The sequence below is a fragment of the Pyxicephalus adspersus genome, chromosome 5 (assembly GCF_032062135.1).
Source record: "Pyxicephalus adspersus chromosome 5, UCB_Pads_2.0, whole genome shotgun sequence".
Lineage (NCBI taxonomy): Eukaryota > Metazoa > Chordata > Amphibia > Anura > Pyxicephalidae > Pyxicephalus > Pyxicephalus adspersus.
In genome coordinates, this window is record NC_092862.1 from 76,495,152 (window position 1) to 76,513,959 (window position 18,808).

At 35.8% G+C, this 18,808-nt stretch overlaps 1 protein-coding gene across 6 annotated transcripts in view; it reads right to left on the bottom strand.

The window, feature by feature from the left end:
* LOC140331146 (poly(rC)-binding protein 3-like) overlaps positions 1 to 18,808 on the bottom strand; it is a 430,678-nt gene that overhangs the window by 161,041 nt on the left and 250,829 nt on the right. For 2 of the 6 annotated variants that reach the window (XM_072411901.1, XM_072411905.1), the window contains exon 5: positions 3,559 to 3,601. The exons of the other annotated variants lie outside the window; for them this stretch is intronic. The gene's annotated coding sequence lies outside the window, so the exon portion shown is untranslated. The remainder of the gene's footprint in view (positions 1 to 3,558; positions 3,602 to 18,808) is intronic. 6 annotated transcript variants of the gene reach the window in all.

The following is an 18,808-nucleotide window of genomic DNA, read 5'->3' on the forward strand; positions in this document are numbered from 1 at the left end:
CCAATGTGCTACAAACATCAGATATCCTTGTTCTTTTCCTGAAGAAGCAGAACTAGTCCATGAAACGCGTGGAAACATACAGGGTGCACCCCATTAGGGGTGACCTCATTAGGAATATTTTGTATTGTGTTTGGCTTGCATGTTTTTTTTTTTTAAGTTTTTTTATGTTAGTGGTTTTAATGTTATTTAAGAAAGTATAATGTTCTTCATTTATAAGATAATTGTGAATTTGTTGGCCTGTAAAGTGCCACTGAATAATGAAATTCTAGAGATTTTGATGTGTAGTTTTATGTATTAGGAATGTGGCCTTGATAAGTAAATAGGTTGGATATTACACTATTATTCCAACCCTAAACCACATATAATTCTTTTGAATCCATTGAATTTCCATTTTATATGGCTTTAAACCAGAGTACAATGCTCCCTACCTGAACTCTGATGCATGGTGACTCAGTCACCTTTCAACACTAGCCAAGACAATATCTGCATGAAATATGTATGTTCTCCCTGTGTTTGTGTGGGTTTCCTGCAGGCACTTCAACATTTGAAAAACTTATTGGCCCCATTTGTTTTAGACTATGTTCAGGAAATTAGACTAAAAATACAAAAAGGACATTAGATTTTGAGCAATAATTTGGGAGAAAATTAAGTTACACTAAGTAAGGTAAATAATTCAGATAAACATATAAACAAAGAGTAGCTTAAAGCGGACCTCAATAAATATTTTTACCTTACATAAAAGGGTAGACAGCTTTAATGTGAACAATATTACCTAAGTGTGACTATTTATAAAAGCTTGTATCTAATACAGTAAATACTTTAATAATATATGTATAAGGGGCATCTATGCCTATCTTTTTTTTATGTCTACATACTTTTTCTGGTAGTGCTGCACAATATCTGTTCTGTATTGCCTCTTTTTACAATGCAAGGATATGGCTTGGATGACTCATGAACGCAACTACAGTATATGATCTCTTATCTTAACAGTTGTTAGAAGAAGGTATCAGTGTGAATAATTGGGAAACTCCTTGCATCCCCTCCATCTCATCCCTTCCTAGTCTGAAACAGTACACACCAGGGGTGGGCAAACTTTTTCAGTCAGGGGCCACATAATAAAATTTGAAAGAGGGGCAGGGTTATGTGCAGTGACAGCCTGCCCACTCTCCCTTCACAAGCTCAGAGCCTGTGATGTGAGAGTGGGCGGGCTGTGTGCAGGGACGCAGCCCGTCCACCACCACGAGCCACCACGTGTTCCGTGGCTCTGGATGGTGTGCCCCCCAGTGGGGTCCTTCCCCTGACCCTGCTCGAGATGGCACCGGTCAGAGCTGCAGAACACCCAAAGAGCAAGAGAAACCACCGTATTGGGCTGTATATGGCCCTCGGGCCGTAGTTTGCCCATGCCTGGTACACACCCAAAAACACTGCACACTTCACGCACATAATCATACTAGAATATATGAACATAATATATGAGGATGTTTACTTTTGCTAATCTGGCATCTTTATGTTTTACACATATCCTCTGTAGTCATTAGATACATGTACTTTTTTCAGTTTGTATTGCTTCCTCACCAATTTTTCATTTTAATGAATACTTTATGTCAATTATTATGAGATTCCCACAAGACACTCTCAGATGCTTGGTCTACTTTAGAAAAAAAAAAGGCAATTTTATTTTTTTCCTAAATCAATACCTTTCAGCTCTGGAACATGACACATTGAAATATTGTTTCAGTTTTGTCTTTACACTCAATTCTATTTGCCATCTCCAAGGGGAAGAAAGGTATGTCTAAAACTTCAGATAACTTAGAGTGAGCCTTTGAACTGAAACACGACAGTAATGAAGCTCTATCACTTGTGATGAATGAGAGTGGCCTAAAAATTATAGTGCTGTCAATCTCACTGTGCATTTTCTTATTGAGTCAGGCTGTTCACTACAATGTAGAACCTGACCTCTTGATTCATCCCCCCAAGATATGAGTGGTGAGTTCTTACTGTGTAAGTAAATTCACGAAGGCATGAAAGAGCCTGATTCTTAGGGCTCATTGCTGAGGCTTCAAGAAAATTTATGAACAGCAGTGCGTATAAGCTCAGCCATTTGTCTGTTTTTTGAAAATCCACAATAAACAGAAATGATGAATTTAGAGAATTGTTTACCAAAAGAATATTGGAAATTATATTGTCTTTAAGAACAACTGTACCAGCAGCAAAGATTTATTATTAGTTTTGAATAAATTTATACAACCCACATTGTTTCTAAATTGTTATAAAACTGCAAAGAAATTTAGAACTGAGAAGTGAACAGGATAGAAACCATATATCACAGGTTGACAGTGACTGCAGTGACCTTCGAGATGGCAGGCTAATAGACCAAGCAACATGTTACATAATATTTTAGGAGTTTTATGTTTCCGTAATATACAGTGATAATGTACAGTGCTCTAGGCTATGACAGCTTACATGAAAACTGAGATGTATTTCACGGTTTGCCACCCATTTGCAACTTTAAGTCCATTTACTAAATCAAATCTATTAATCAGTTTTGGGATTGGACTTTAAACTTTGTCCTTTTTGAAAACTTGCAAATAAATGTAATCTTTGATGATCACAAACATTCCTAATAAAATGTCGCTAGTCAATAAAATAAACATGACTAATTAAAAAAGGATTTTAGATTTCAAGACAAATGCAGAAAGCCAAAGTTATAATTTTGTCCAGTAGTTCTTCCTCACATCATGACCATTATGTTATTTAGTATATGGTTTTTAGTAGGCAGATAACATGCTGATAGGTTTTCCCTTGGGTAGCTGTAAAACAGTGTTGCTTCCCTCAAAAGCTAATGATTCTTACAAGAAAATGTTCAGGCTGTCATAGAGTGATAGCAAGCAAAAATTGTCATATGGAAAGCACCATAGGGCTAGTGTTTTTTCTTTTATTAAACTTATCATTCACCATTTAGTTAGATATCACACAGTTTAAAAGGTTTGCAGATGTTTAATGGTACACTGAAAACCTTTATGCACAGTAACATTGTCAACAAACTAAGCTATAAAGGTGAAGGTAATGCTTTACTAAACCATCAAGACCACCAATAGGACTTTATATAGTCTTTTTCTACATATGCAATCAAAGCATACATTTAATTCCTTGACTGATCATATTCCCTTATATATTACTTGGAATGTATCCATAGTAATTTTCCTTAAACAGTCACATAGCGAAGCTGTTTTGCATGTTGCAAAGTCACATGATTTTAAATAGACAATACTTTTCCCAAGTCTGCCTGGGTGGTAGATGGCACCATAGTGGTAAATGGTTCAAACCCTGCAGGCATGAGTAAATGGACAGCTAAATTACATTTGCTTGATCAGATTGGGGCATTAGTGTTCCAATGAGCCATAAATTGTTAGTTATGCATGACATAATATCAATATTGAGTCAATAATGAGTAGAAAATGTTTACTTTAGAACCAAACTAAGGGAAAAGGGTATACCATCTAAATCGCTTTAGGCCATTTAGATACTTTACTTAATAAAAACAAAATAAATACTGACCTCTGTTCTTCGTGTTGCCACTTGTCTACAGCAATACCTTGGGCTGTCAAATAGAAACAAACATGTTGTGATCAAAATAGCTAAACTGACAAGCACCTAAATCTGAACTTGGGGCACAAATACGTTTTTTTTAGATATGCTCCTAAATAGCCAAAATAGATTTGTACCAAAATCCTTTGCAAACCCTACCTTGCAAAAATTAGGGCTGACATCATCACTGAGACACTTAAAACTGTGTTGCGGGGACCTAGCAGGTACGAGATCAATTCTTCTGCACAAAGGGTAATAGCAACAGTGGACGGTCCCTACTACAGGAAGCTACTGCACAGAGCCATAGAGCTGTTTCATGCAGTTCTCAGCAAAATACACAAAAGAGATTGTTGTATACATGATATATGTCCTAAGTAAGTGTTGGAAGAAATAAGCTTTTTCCGATACTCTGGATTTCACACTTGGATTGCAAACTCAGAAGTGCAGCAAGTGAAGTCAGACCATCTCCAGTTGGTAGATATAAACATTTAAAATAACTTCAGTGTATACACCAACATGTGTATACACTAGGTGTTCTATATAGGAGACAGAAAAGCGGGTGTGGGTGTGCTTGGGAATACATTTACTGCATTATAAACAGGTAAGTAACAAGAGTTCCTAGATCACCAGCCTGACAAATAAGGAATGGGGTGGATTGATGGGTGGAATGCTGGATTTTTTAACCCCCCCCCCCCAAAAACAGCTTCAGTAAAAGGGACCAAAACAAAAAACAACATCCTCTGGTGCCTGACAAAAAATCTGTTCTCACAGGTTACTCACACAGGTTTCTTTTTCATTCCTATATTTTATTATATTGTATTTATTCATGACAAAAGTAACTTTCTTCATGTAAAGGAAGGGTGTCCAACTCTAATGCTCCAAAAAGAAATTTGGGAATCCCTTCAAATAGTCTTGTCAACTGAGCAGTATACTGAATATTAAGTTCAGAAGATACAAATAAAGATACCATAAAGTGTAGTTCCTAAGCAGACCTACGCTCCTATTGGTTGCTGGGGCTTTATAGCCTCTCTGCTCCCACTGATCTGTACCTATTATATTGCTTAGCTGGGCTAATCTGTGTTGGAGTAAGTTTAGTGTTATTTATTGTTGCTGATCTTGCCTGTTCCTGGCCTATTGATTGTATGCAGCCTGAACCGACCTTTTGCCTTGCACCCCGGCTTGTTCCTACTTCCTCTGTAACTCATCTGGTGGATTGATCGCCCCTGTATGATCTTGGCTTAATACTGTGGATTTGCTTTGTAGAATTGTACCGCATAATCCGTTGGCCCCCGGTCCTCTGCTGGCCCATCCCAGACCCATCCGTTACACATGAAGTCCTGAGGGCAACCGTGTGCTGGGAGATGCAACCAGTCTCCTGAGGCTGAGCGTGGGCTTGCTAAAGGTGAAGACTGCTGTGTTAGATTGGGAGACTAGCATCTGGTGAGTACTGGTGCGGGAAGAGTAGGAAACTATTGCCAAGTATAGATGTGGCCATTTTCTTACATCACAAAAACCTAGCATTTAAATGGGAGTGTGTATCCACTTTATGCAAACAATAAAATTCTAGCACCTGAGACTTATTCTTTAGGAAAAACATTTTTGTATATAAAATGTAAAGTTGGTACAGTTATAAAATTTCAAACATCCTAGAATCAAAAGCAAATATTTTTTAAAATGTTGTAATTCATTTGTGGGATCTGCCATTAGTAAATTAATTAGGTTGTCTGTACAACAGTGCTGTACATCTGTCCCTTGATTTATTCTCAGTTGTAAGAGTCAGCACTGCAGCGAACAGCAGCATTGTCCGTAACCAGAAAAAAATCTGCCTTTGAAAAATGGCATTTATTCAAGTGATATAATGCAAGCCTGATGAATGAAGCAAATCAACAAATGAAAACTAAAGATGAGCATACACTGAAAGAGAATTCTTTTTTGCTCATGACAGTGCTGACATAATTATCAAGTTAGACGAATGATCAAACTGATGTTGATTTAAACTTGATGTTATTGCTATTTTTAGTGCCAATTAACAACATTATTTTAAATGTCATTTTGTAAAAAATGGAAAGGACACTTTTAACTCCAAGCTAAAATTACAGAGCTTGGGCATTTTTCTTATAGTGAAATTTAGTAAAATAGCTCACAATACTGGCAAAGCAGATTACAAAAGACTGTAAAATAGATTTAATTTAAGAGGAGATGAAGTAGTTTGAATGCTGAATGTGTTTATTTTCCTTCGCCTGTGACAGAGCCTAAAGCTTTTGCTTCCTTTATTATTATTTATTTAGTTGTTTTTTTTAGCATGGCTAGGCTCTGTGCTACCTCAGAACACTAAAAATGCTTTTCAACCCATTGTGGGGAAAAGCTTTTCCCCTTCCCGTTGTGATAGTGTGAAAACGTTGGTATTATTTACAGCTTCAACCAACTTCCACTGAGCCTATTCTGGCTCAGACACTGCCTGTGAATAAACCAGATTTGGTATTTAGAATGGAAAATCTGTCAATCGCCCAGGGCTCCCACATTCCTAAGAGCCCCTATGGTTTATCCCTTGAGAAGAGTAAGATTTGGTGCTGCCCCTCTTAAATCCTGTAGCTTTTGGCACTGTCCAACAAATTCTATTAATGAACAACAATGTCCCTCAAACCATATATGAAATACTCTATAGATCTAGACCAATAAAGTCCTTTCAGAGGTTTGCCCTGGTCATATTTAGTGATAAGGCCAAGCTTATTGAAATTTAAAACTGGTGGCCTGGTGAATTAGGTACATGTTGATCTGAAACAGCCATTATTTTTCCTGGGTTTAAAATCTATTGGGGTGAACCAAATATTTCCTCAAGCATTAGAGTCCTTTCTACGTTTTATCCTGATGTTAAAACCAGGAAGATTTGTGCACTTCTTTTATCACAACTTTATGTTTCTTATAAAAGTAAAGCATCCACCATTCAGTTAAAATGGGTTTACACCTACCATGAATTTGCATATGTATGTATGCTGAACTTTTATTTAGGTACAATAATTGAATGTGAAAAATTTGTCAACTTTTACAGATCAAGACAAGGAAATCACAAATCACTCAGTTAAAATCTACCTATGAGACATTATTGGTTCCATCAAGATGTTAGTTTTGCCATCACAGTGTGCTTTCACCATATGCAGGCATGTTTATATGCAAATTTAGTGTCAGAGGATTGTGGATAATTGTAGCAATTAGAGCACAGATTACAAACAGAGGGTCTGAACGGAAAGCCAATCATCTGTCATGTAGTGAATGACTAACACTAGCAACACTTGTAAACGATGTTTAAGACAGCAGGAAATGTCCCCCATGATCCTAAAGTCACTCCAGAACAGTAATCAACATGAGCGATTTCAACATTGTTCTGGTTACATCCCTGATTTAAAACTGGTATTTCTGTGCTTTGTATTTAGTTTTATCTGAGAGCAAAAACCAATTAGCTTTCAAAATGCATCATCAGAAAGAAAACTCTGGCATTTACTAAGCTATTCAATCACATATACAGTGATTATTTCCAATCATGGCTTTCTCATTCAGGGTGATCAACAGGTAAAAACGTAACTCAATAGGTAAATAAAAACGAACATAATTTAATAGGTTTTTCTTCCGGAACAAAATAAATAAGCACATGTTTGAGGAGCAATAAATTTTTTAAGAATGATCCATTTAATAACCCTAGATTTTAAACCCATATTCATTCTACCCTTGAACTGTTTTCTAGTTTCCCAAGCTATAAGTATCTTGTGGAAATACATGTGACAATATAAGTTTACCCAGAAAAAAAGTACTGCTAAAGGCTTCATACTAAGTTAAAGTAGACTATTTACAGAAAAGCATACATTCTCATCATTTAAAGATTTTAGGTAGTCTGTGTATAGTAAAAGATGTATCATTGATATGTCTAACCCATTTTTCGGCATGTAAAAAAAAATGTAAATATACTTGCCTTACTCCCAGCTTCTAAATTGCATGGGGTGATGTCAAGATCCTTTCAGTGAAATTTAGAATGCACAATATTCCCTAGGATCTTGCTGGGAGGATGATAACATCACCCTTACCTGGGCACAGGAAAGGTAGCTAGGGTAAGGTTTGCACATTTTTTTAATTTATTATTTAGAAGGGTTGTCTACCCTTCTATGTAAAGTAATGTTAAGTATAGGTCTGCTTGAAGCAGAATTACTACTACAGATTTACGTTTACAGCTCATCTAATACTACTTTGGTAACACAGTGCCAAGATTTCCGTGATGAAATGAAAAGTCTGCTGGTTGGTGGGAATCCAAAAAGAAAACAAAAAAACCTGTTCAAATGCTTTTGACAGACTGCATTATGGGCATTATGCAATGGCCCTGATTTATTAAAGCTCTCCAAGGCTGGATAGGATACACTTTCATCAGTGAAGCTTTTCTCTATTTTTAATGATAGAAATAGTACAAATTCTACAGAAAGCATTTGTAATCTAAAAAAAACATGTTTGTATATATTTTAGATTCAATTTGTTGAATGTGGTGACAGAATTATTTTTCTTTTTTTCAGACTCAGTACATTTTTACAAGTATGCTCTTATACCATATATTCAATTAGTATTGTCACCCTAGGACATGAACTGTAATTTACAGCATCACACAATGAAAATTAAAGAACAAAATGAATGTTTAGCAGGAGTGCTAAACTGTAATATTTTATATTTCTGTTACAGGGTTTTGATATCCTTAAAATGGAAAAGTCCAAACAGCAACAGAGTATATCTGTTATATGTATGTGGAATTGTGTCGGCACAAATCAGAGGTCACCCCTTACAAGGTTACTGACAATCTACTTCCTGAATTTTGTGCTGTGTAACTTTCTCTCTAACCTACTTGTGTTGCCAAATACATTCAAACTGAACATTTATAAATTATTTTTGATATAAAAAAGTACATTTATTGTTATCCTTAATTAATTAATTAAGTTAATATTTCTTTATGTAAAAGACAGAAAGCAGCATGTTGTGAAAATATTTCTCCTGCAAGATCTACCTGATATTTTTACTGATAAATGGAAGTGAGGTGAGTTAGTGCTTTACAGCAAGTTTTCAAAAACTGCCAAGATGCCATGAACAAGAGGATGTGTAAAATCCTGATAGGAATTTCCATATGATTCTGAGTGGTGATTCATTTAATCAACAATCAAACATGATAGACACCCAAAAATGATAGATGTATTTTAAAGATATATCTCTGCAGAGTAAAGCTACGTACACACTTCCAATAATTATCGTTGTTAAACGAACGACGAACGATCCTGCACGATATCGGCGAACGATCGTATAGCACCGATCCTGTACATGATATATATATATATATATATATATATATATATAAAGAGAGATATATATATATATATAAATGAGAGAGATAAATATATATATATATACACACATACATTCATATACACAATAAAGTATGTATTGAGCGAACATTCGTTCATCACGCATGCTCAGACCATGGACGATCACTGAACGACCGTACACACGATAGATGGTAAACGATCATCGTCCAATCCGATCCGCCGGTCCGGTCGTTCATTTCCAGCGACTATTCTCGTTCTTCGGCGTCGTTGGTTACTTTTTTTACGAACGATTTTTGACCAATCGATCGTTCGTCGTTCGTTCGTCGTTCATTTCCAACGATAAAAATTGGAAGTGTGTACGCAGCTTAAGAAAGATACAGAGTTCACCCACTCCCAAAAGAGGAGGAGGAAAAAAAAGACTTCTCCCATTAGAAGTAGAAAGATACAAAGTTTACCTCTCCTCAAAGGTGAAGAGGAAACATGGACTTCTGACCCCGACAGCTGGAAAAAACACCAAGGGATTCCCGAGAACACACACTGAGCTATATTTAGGTGAGTCTCTTCTGCAATCAAAGCCTACCTTCCAATAAGGTTTCATTGTTAGACTATAGTTTCACTGTAAAGTGCATGTATACCCAAATTATTATTGTACAAAGTACCAAAGTGGTGAGAAAGAGAGGAAGTAGTTGAAGGATTTCCTGTCTTAGATAGACAGTCTGTGTGAAAGATTATTGACAAGTGAAAAACATACAAAACATTTTTCAATCATTCCAGAAATGGATTTCCCATGAAATGCACCACCAGATCAGGCTGTGCAAAGCTCAGAGAAATTGCAAAAAAACACATTTCACACTCTACAAGCCTCTGTTACCAGTTATCAGTGTTACAATGGCCCAACTAAAGTCCAGAAGTCAACCTCATTGAAATGCTGTGAAAACACAAATGCTCACCAACATCAATGAAATGATGCAATGGGCCTGATTTATTAAAGCTCCCAAAGACTGGAGCGGATATTTTCATTAGTGAACCTGGGTGATCCAAAACACCTGAAATTAATCTGGTCCAGGATTAAAAACTTTGTTAACAAAAGCAAATGATTTTAAGAAATATATTTCAGGTTTGCTGGATCACCCAGGTTTACGGATGAAAGTGTATCCTCTCCAGCCTTGGAGAGCCTAATTAAATCAGGCCCAATGTTGTAGACGGGAGTTGACAAATTTCTTTGGAAACAATGTGAGAGACTAAAAAAAACAGTGAAATTGCTGCTAAAAGTGGGTCTACAAGCAACTCACGAGGTGTACTTAGTTTTTTACACATGGTTTCTCCATTTTGGCCTATTTTTTAATGACTAATGACACAGTGTAATCTTTTGTGTTTTGTTTTATACCTGTGGTTAGATTTGAATAATTTTAAAACCTGCTAAGGACCAGATGATTTTTTCATTTTTTTAAACCAATAATTTGTAAACCATCAATTACAACATAGAAAATATCAACACAGGTGAATCAACATACCATGTACTAACAAATTTACAATACTGAGATACAGACATTAACTTAACATTACTTTACAGTTATCGTGCAGTTGCATTCGCATAAACAAAATCATGCAATAGAGGATAGATTAGAAAACCATCATAATTCTGCATAAAATGCATTACAAGACTACAGGTGGATCATTATCCAGTAGCCTGGTGACATACCAGGAAGTCTGCTCAAACATAGATATTATACACTGTTTAGTAGCCAGTGGTAGCATATTTATATATGACTCCCATAAATCAAAGAAATGTTGTGTCTTTAGATCTTTGTGAATTGAAGCTTCTAACCAGTCCATTTGGAAGACGTATCTAAGCTTTACTAAAAATAGATGCAACGTAGGGGGGTCTGCACTTATCCATTTATGTAAAATTGCCTTTTTGGCCACCATTGATATGATTGCGAGGAGTCTGCTGCATCCTCTGGCTACCCGGACCTGTTCAGACAATACTCCAAACAGAGCCCAGATGATTTTTTGTTGTTGTGTTGTAATAGGTAGAACTTTTTCACATGACTTTATCTCCTTAACTGAGCAACTAACTTGAGCAACTGACACATTTTAATTTATTTTTTTTAATCCCTTCTTTTTCATTGAATTAAAAATGATTGAAAATGAACAAAAATGCACATGGTCATTTAACTAGAAAAGAATATAAGAGACTGGACATTTGCTGAAAATGGTATGTCATGAAGTTTATTTGTTTTGCTCAGTGAGTCAGATTGTAACTATATGTTGGGTACTACATGAATTTAAACTCCATTCAAATTTTATCCTAGCACAAAATATAGTTTTTTTTATGTTTTGTGTGACAGAATGGATAATGTGATGCCAAATTTCGAAAGATATTTGGCAACATGTACTTCACTTTACCCTGGAAAAGAGGATATTCGGCCTGGATAAGGCTGTATATAAATGTTGTGCTGTAGATTTACAGCTCTTTATTTGGGATCCGGGCCCAGAGTATCCTGGAAGAAATGGGTGGGCCAGGAATTCCACTCCTTTTCCAGACCAGATATTGGTTGTCTCTAAAGCTGAATCTTGTGTTTTTTGCATGTAACACTGTGATGATTTAGATGCCCTGCGAGGGAAAAGTCTGGAATTTGGTTATTTTTTGCTGTGTTGGAGTTTTTTGTGAATAAAAATGTCTGAAGTACATCTCTGTAGCGAGTGTGTTTTGAAGCTAATCCCCACATTTTGGTACTATTTGGTCTTCTATTGTTTTTATGTTTTGTTTTATCTTTAATGAAATCAAATACATCTGAACATGTTGATTCTATTGTAAATACTCACTGCACAGACTTCAGTAAAAGCAGCTCTTTCTATTATCACATACGTTTGGTAAATTTGAGGACTGACAAATCATAAAGGTAGTACAAAAAACATTTAGGTTAACTGATGATGTACAGCTAATCTTTTACTGTTACTGGCAAATCAAACACAAAACATAATCAGAATATTATGATACTTGAATTTTTTTCAGTCAGCTTACACCTTTCTTCTGGAAAAGTCATATTCTCCCTGCTGAAGAAGTCATTCAATCTTCCTGACTCTATTGTGTTTTTGCAATGATCCATCTATTCACTTTCTGCAGTCATGCAAGAATCATGACAATGCTTTTAACACAAGCTACTCAAAGTTCCTGAATGAGAGGTGAGTGATAGCTGAAGACATGCATGACTAAATCAAGTAGGTATAATCTAAGGTGCCAATTGTCTTAAGTCAATTCCCAGAGATGCTTTCTGCCCAATGTGTGAAGGTGATCAGATAAGGATGTTGGTATAGATTGAAATGACAAGAGGTTTCCCTAATTTGTCCCTTCATGTAAGCATTATTAGAGTTTACAGGAACAAAAAAAAAGGGGCGGGAAATTCAAAATCCATTGTATTGCATTCAATACAAAATAAAGGTGCGTACACACTTCCAATTTTTATCGTTCCAATCGAACGACGAACGATCAATTGGGCAAAAAATCGTTCGTAAAAAAGTAACCAACGACGCAGTCTTGACCAGAAGTAACTGTATGCAACATGTTTTTTGATCATCTGCCAAGCCATTAATTTGGAAGACTCCTTGGATGAATGCAACTCACCTCTGTAGCTAAGTATTTTTGTTATATGTAACTCTGTTACTGCATTGTTTTATCTATCTGTCTTTATTATTAAATAGTATATTCTTTCAAGTCTTTGTGTTATCTCTCTTTGTACACTTCAAATTCAACCCATCAATATTTGCATAAACTGTCACAAATTATATCCGTGACATAACACTGCTTAACCAGATGTTATAAGAGAAACATTCCCTGGCATCAAGTTTCTGTGCAGAACTGCCCTATTGAAGAATATAGATACTCCAGTGGAAGCTACCAGTGGCAATTACAACAGAGTAATGGTATTGGTGGTACTCAACACAGGCAGGGGTTTTCTCAGCCTGAAGCACTTCCTCTCACACACTGTATCAGCACATGGGCATTTCTGGACAGAGTGCATTTGCTTGCAGACCAATGTAGGAAATGTCTACACATGGAGATGAGACTAAACGACTGGCGGGATAGAAAACAAATAGTTGAATGTAGAGGGCCAGGACAACACAGATAGGAGAATGGGCTAGATGATTCAATGATTCTGTTAACAAATCAGATAAGAAATGAGGTGGCTGCAGCTTGTTGTGTGGAACTCACAGTGTGCACAGAAATGGAACTCCCTTTTAGCACAAGAGAGAACTAATCTAAAAGTGTGCAAATAGAAAAGATAGAGCAGGAGTAAGCTTTAAATAAAAACTACTCCCCTTCCTAGTATACTACATCTAATATTTGGGAGAGTTTCCATAATTGACAGTGCTGTCAATTTAGAAAGCAATTGGTAGGACTAGTTTTGGCCAGGTATTACAATTTCAAGATCACTGCAAAATGTTTTCATCCCAGTTTAGTGCGAGCAAGCATAGCCTGTATAAGAGTGGCAAATCAGAAAATGGGCCCCAAAGGTTTTTTTGCAATCAAGTCAATAGGAACAAAAAGCCACATCTCAAAAATAGAGAAATGTTTTTAAAGAAAAAAAGAGGGACTTTGAGGGCAATTGTATACTTTAATAAGCCATAGAAAGTCCCTCTTTTTTAATTTTTTTGTTCTTCAAAACCATTTCTATATAGGAGTGGTACACTACTCTAAATTCAGGAGCAGTGCAGTATTGTTGCCAGACAACCACAGGAAGCTGTGTTAGATGAACAGGATCAACAAGTATTTATGTTGCTGCATTATATTATAGGTGGCCATAGTTCTACTTTAGGTCTAAATGTAGAAAATGTATGATTCTAAATGTTAGCAAAAATAATAATAAAATTAGTATCCAGCCATGAGGATGTAAGTTTGCAATGGTATCAGAAACAGTTAAATACAATGTTTAGTTTAACAACATGTAGGGAAAAAAAAACTTATCAAATTTGTAGTACTAAATAAAGTGGTAAGATGCAAGCATGATAAATTATCTTACTAATGCTATCATTCTCTAATTTCAACTAAAATGTTTAGCTTTAAAATTGCAGAAAAATACTAAACAACAACTATAAACAATAACTGCTTTAGAATTATTACATCTTGTGTCCCAAATGGTTGCATTATTTGCAGATACAATAATGTAATATTGCGCAAGCTATTAGTACTTACATGTTAAAAAAATCATTAACTCACTGAAATCTTTTATGTGAATTTATTACACATTTAAAGCATTGATCCATTAAAAATGCCTCAAGCAAGCTAATTTTCTCTTGCTGATATTCTGCTGCAAATCTGTTGGTGGTGTTAGAAATATAAAGTAACAGAAACTACAGGCTACACACAAGAGTATTGATCAGATGTAAAGAGGAAGAGTCAATGCATAACAAATATTACTTGACATCCTTTTAAGTAGAACTCCAGCCAACAAGCCAAAAATAAAATTATTAGCTGATTAACAGATAAAATAACAAAACGTTTTGTTGAAAATATGTGCTTCATTGTAGAGATTTCTTTCATTGCAGAGACAATGTGGAGCTAGAGGAAATTACAGCATTATTAAATTTACTTCCTTTTAATGATTATCAATCTGCATTCATTTGTGACTCATATCTGTGTGGATTTCAGCTTTAAATGTGGTCAGTTCTTAAGCTGCATGCAAGTAACCGGTGAAGGTGAAATAAAGCTAGATTGCATGTATGACAGCCTGTTTAAAGTTTAGTGAATTGTCACAGGCAGACCATTTATCAGCTTGGGTCTTACCTGGCACTGACAGCACGAATGGTACTATTCATACAGTATGCCCTGCCATTGCAATTGAATTTGTAACCTAACTGCACAGCTGTCAGCTTCACTTGGATACACATTTTATTCTAATAAAAAGCTTGGATGCAATATAGTCTCTTTGTTCAGCACACACTATGGCGACCAGGAAAAATCCATCAAACCGCCATTAATAACCCAATTTTAGGAGCTACTTAAAGGTGTAAGAAAATATAAGCTGATTGTTCTTTAAGTGGAACAACAAACTCAATTGGCTTTTTATTTATTTTCTACCATGCAAGAGTCAGGGATTTGACAAAGGAGAAGTGAACAACAAACCAGAGTATTTACTGTGTTCACATACTTGAAACCTGACAAACTACAACATAAATACATGTAACTTCTTTCGGCATGATATGCTAATGCAGTACTACCTAGCTCTAATCCCCAGGTTTTGGCATAGGTTAGCAAGCATAGCACTTTTTTGACGATTGTCAGCCAAATAAAAATAAAAACATTTATAGCAGTACCAGTTGTTCAAGAATTAATTTGCTCTCACCTTGGAGATATTCTCTCACATTTTTGTCTTTAGAACAGAAAGTAAAGGGAAATCTCCCCAAAAGAGACAAGTGCTAAAAAATAACTGACAAGGCTTTAAACCTTTCCTTATCTCTTGAAATGAATGAGAGCTAATAAAACTACATGCCTTGTATATTTTTGTATGTTAAATATAGTATATTGCCTAGCAATTATTTAAATCAGCTACGCGGGGAGAACATTTCTTAACATTGGCATTGCAAGATTTAAAACTAAAAGTTGAAAGACCCTTTTAGCATAGCATAAAAATAACCCACAATTTAGGACACAGATAGAATCTCTTTGGCTGGAACTAAATTTACATTTGACTACCAGGGTGGAGAAGTCGATCAGATGGGCAGCACATAAGTACTTTATGTGTAGGGATAAACCTGGCAAGTGTTTGTAGATAAAATAAATACTAGAACCTAAGTTCATGCTTTACCCAAATTAAAGTTAAAAATAGGTATATTAACTCAAAATCCAATAAATATCCTGAAACATTTGACGGATTTCTACAGTAAATTATATGAGCATGCTTCATGATATTTAGCTAGCGGAGGTAAGTGGTTTTTGAGTTCTGTTCAGGTACCACAACCTAAAAATGAGCATAGAGAAAGTTTAGATAAACCTATCACAATTGAGGAAATAATCACAGTGTTGAAGACACTAAAAATTTAAAGTACCCCAGGTCTGGACGGGTTTTCTAATACTTATTATAAAAATGTAGAAATAAGCTAGCCTCCCACTTAGCACTATATTTTAATTCTATGGGAGAAGAGCCACATTTGCACCCGGAATCAAATTCTATGCACATTAGTGTTATCACATAGATATAAGGAATTATCGGTCAATCTTTAACTTTTTTTTTTCTTGGGAAATATATCTATCAGGTAACAGGAGGGTTTTGTTAAAAAACGGACAGGCATTGGATCAGACCAGGAGAACGATAGATCTGAACTCAGTGGTCAATGCTTTTTTCTCTTGACTTGCAAAAGGCATTTGCTAGTTTAATTAACTAAGATTAGTTTGCTACCTGAGTCTAAAAAGTGCTTTATTCAATCGGATAGGGGACGGGTTACCCAGATCAAGTAAAAATTGGGTAGATATATGTTATTAGCATGATGAATAGCCATGGATAAAGCTTGGAAAGCCACTACTATCTCATTGGATTTAGTGAAAGGGAAAATGGATTAGGAAAAGTGATAGACTTATCTGTATCTTAAACAATAGTTTGGAATGGTTTGAGCAAACCTGGAATCCTTTAAAGGTTTTATAATAGGAGGTGATTAAATATTTTTTTTTCTTTGTGTGGTTGTCCCTTTTTTATTGTATTTGAAATTGCATGAATACAATACAAAAGAGATGTTGTATGTAGATATGTACATATGACAATTTCAGGATATATAAAGAAACACTGTAAAAGTGAATGTTGACTTGCATCAAGGCGATCTCTTTTTACATGTCTGTCTAAAAAATAATTGCCAAGATATTAGGGCTCAGCAATAGTCACTACATCTTTATTGAGGCCATATCAAGTTTTTTTTTCTGGACCTTTTGGATAGTGAACATTTCCATTTGCCCTGGGACTCCTAGGAATTTAATTTGTACATTTAAGTCCAGCATCACCAAACTTTTACTATACTTCTCAACTAATGTGTTAGTGTTATGTGCCCACTTTAAATCATGATTAAATTGAAATATGTAAAGCAAATTTGTGTTTGGGTGTATTGGATTATGTTGGTGCAAATAAGCGATAGATGTTTACAGGGGGGTTGCAAATGTGGACAGATTGCAGGAGGTTGTCTTATAGGTGCAAAGGATTGGGTGTTGAGTCCCCAGCAGGGTCATTTGTGGGGCAGAGTCTGGAGCATGAATACTCAAAACTTTTATGTGTTAGCTGTGTTCTGTCCAGCTGATATTTTCACAATTTTCTTTAAAAAATGTTATATTGTTTGCCTACAAACCCTTTTTTTCTCTGGTTTTATTAACTTGTTCCTTCCACAGAGTTTGAAACTAGTTCTAAGTATCTATTGCTCATCAGGGGTTGGCACATAAACTCATATCTTCTTCAAGGGGAACCCTTCACTACCCATATAAACATTTTACAGACATTTGTGGTCCCACAAATATTTTCACCTTGTAAAAATTGGGCAAACAATTGTCTTCTGTGGAGCTTCCTCAAACATGAAATCATACATTGGGACGTGAAACTTACTGGTACAGTTAAATCATTTTGATTCAGCTGTTTAAGTGCTACAGTAATACCAGGTCTTTGACTGTTTTTCTAAAGTTGAATTTTGCTTGGTAAATCAAATAGTTTCCTGCTATTTATTCATCTCCACTGAAGTGCTTTGCACACCTGTGGCTTCTTTTGATGAGGGCAGGTAGAAAATGATGGCTCTTTCATCAAGAAGACTTTTCAGCAGACGAAGAGATGAGATACAGTTATTGTCAATGTTGTTTTGGGTATAAATACGGCAGAGAATTTGCATTTTTGCACATCAATTGTCAGTATACTTCAAATAATACTTGAAGAAGTCTGGAAGTAAAACCCAGTGGTAAGAATAAACTGAGGTTTCTGGGGCAGAACTGTATAACATCAGTTGAACTCTAATTTCATAGTAACAATAACTTTGGTAATTAATTTAATCACTGATAATGCTAGATCTGTAGAAATGAATAATTAATCTTTATGTGTGTTTATGTGTATATAAAGGCAGACACAAAAATCTTACATAAAGTATGTAATACTTTTTTGAAAATGTCCATGGTCTGAAACATGGACCCATATCTTTGCTCATAATTGCAGCCAGTCCTGAGAGTTTCAGTGCTGCGAATGGCACTATTAATAAAATTGATGTAAGCTGAAAATCAGTTATCACTTAAAATTGGTCAAAAAAAAAAATTACATTGACTCTCACCCATAGGTTCAATTATAGTTTCACTTTGATTTACTAGATGCATGCTTCTTCCAGGTTAGTGACTTCCTGGTTAGGAATGTGTTCAGAAATCCAAGAAATCAGTAGATTGTTAATACAGGCAATATTAATTGCTTTAGTGGATCAGGAATGCAATATTCTGTTGGAGCAAATTAGACAAAAACTCAAAGTGTTTTTGCCTTCCTCTGGATTAACTTCAGGCTTAGAGAGGCTCTACATATGCATGCATTTGATTATTTATGTTGGTCAAACCTAATAGACTTTTTGAACCTGACTTATTATGTAACTACCGTGTTTCCCCGATGATAAGGCATCCCCATCAAATAAGCCACCCCCCGATTTTTGCTCAAACAATTAAAATAAAGCACCCCCCGCAAATAAGACATCCTCCGATACCTGATACTGTGTGCCTCTGTGTGACTCCTGGATGCTGGCTACAGTGCAGAGTGAAACTGAAAGTAACTTCAAAGGACAAGCAAGCTGCTGATCCCTGCCCTAACAGAGTCTGTTACCCGGCGAGTCAGTGATCAGAAGGGGACAATGAATGGCACAGAGTGATCAGAAGG